At 59.5% G+C, this 1,171-nt stretch overlaps 1 non-coding gene across 1 annotated transcript; it reads right to left on the bottom strand.

The window, feature by feature from the left end:
• Positions 1-630: 630 nt before the first annotated feature.
• TRNAL-CAA lies at positions 631-712 on the bottom strand. Its single transcript has one exon. It is a non-coding gene; the product is annotated as a tRNA-Leu (tRNA).
• Between the last annotated feature and the right edge of the window lie 459 nt (positions 713-1,171).

Below are 1,171 nucleotides of genomic sequence, written 5' to 3'. Positions count from 1 at the left end.
TTTCATCCTGGGTTTCAGATGAGTGACCCCTAGAAGTTGGGGGGCCACCAGTGCCCAGACCATGGCCCGGCCACAGAGGCCCTGCCCCTGCTCATCCTCTTCCCCCGAGGCCCCGCCCACTTGCTGTTCACTGCCCTCTGCCCCCTCCCCCAGCCCCCCTACCTGCCCCTCACTCTTCCCCCAAGACGCCACTCACCTGCTGCTTGCTCCTCCCCTAAGGGGGGCGGCCAGGGGGCCAGGCACCCATCACTGTTTCCTGCCTTAGGTGAACGGGGGGCGGGGGGGGTCCTTGGGGAAGGAGGCGGAGCAGGGGCAGAAAGAGGCAGAGAGAGGGAGGGGGCTCGGGGGAAAAGGCCCAGCGGGGGTGGGGCGCAGGCCTTGGGGGAAGACGCGGAGGGGGGATGGGAGGAGGCAGCGCAGGCCATCGGGTTAAGAGGCAGAGCAGAGCTGGGTGCAGGTTGGGCCCCCACTTCTCTGGAGCTTCGCTTCCAGCACTCGAAAGATGACAATGGGCCCACGGAGGGGTGACTTGCCCCACATCCCTAGTGTTCCCCCCTGCATGGGCGGCCGTTTGGGGGAGACTCAGCCGCCCCTGTCCTCTTAGACGGGCTGTGGATAAAACACTGGCCTTGCTGTGAGCAGGATTTGAACCTGCGCAGGGAAACCCTCTTGGATTTTGAGTCCAACAGCTTAGCCACTTGGCCATCACAGCTATGAGCAAAGCAGGCCTCTAAGGCCAGAGAAACGCCCAGGCCTGATGTCATCTGAACTGCAGAATTCAAACAGCAAACCTGGCTCCCAAAGCACATGGGGGAATTTGGGGCTCTCGTTCCTTCGCCGTGTGGTTAAGCACCAAACCAGCACCCTCCTGTGGGGTCTGTCATTGTTCCTCTCCACACTGTAATGATCGAGACAGGGAGAGGTCAGACAGTGAGGTAGAATCCAGCTCTGCCCCCCACCAGCTCCCGGCTCTATCCGCCAATGGACTGACTTTCTCGCTGGATTAAACTGTTTGTACTGGACTCTTTTCTCTCTGTATAAACAGGACTAAGCCACGACTGGACTGTCCGACAAGAGAATGGGCCATGGCTCCCTTCCCCTGGACCCTGGATTTCTCACCACTTCAGAGAAACTTGTTAGTGGAAAAATGAATCACATTCAAATGACTACA

The sequence above is a fragment of the Mauremys mutica genome, chromosome 10, assembly GCF_020497125.1.
Source record: "Mauremys mutica isolate MM-2020 ecotype Southern chromosome 10, ASM2049712v1, whole genome shotgun sequence".
In the NCBI taxonomy this organism is placed as follows: domain Eukaryota; kingdom Metazoa; phylum Chordata; order Testudines; family Geoemydidae; genus Mauremys; species Mauremys mutica.
Note: the sequence above shows the minus strand (reverse complement) of the source record. Positions and strands in the feature narration are given on the sequence as shown.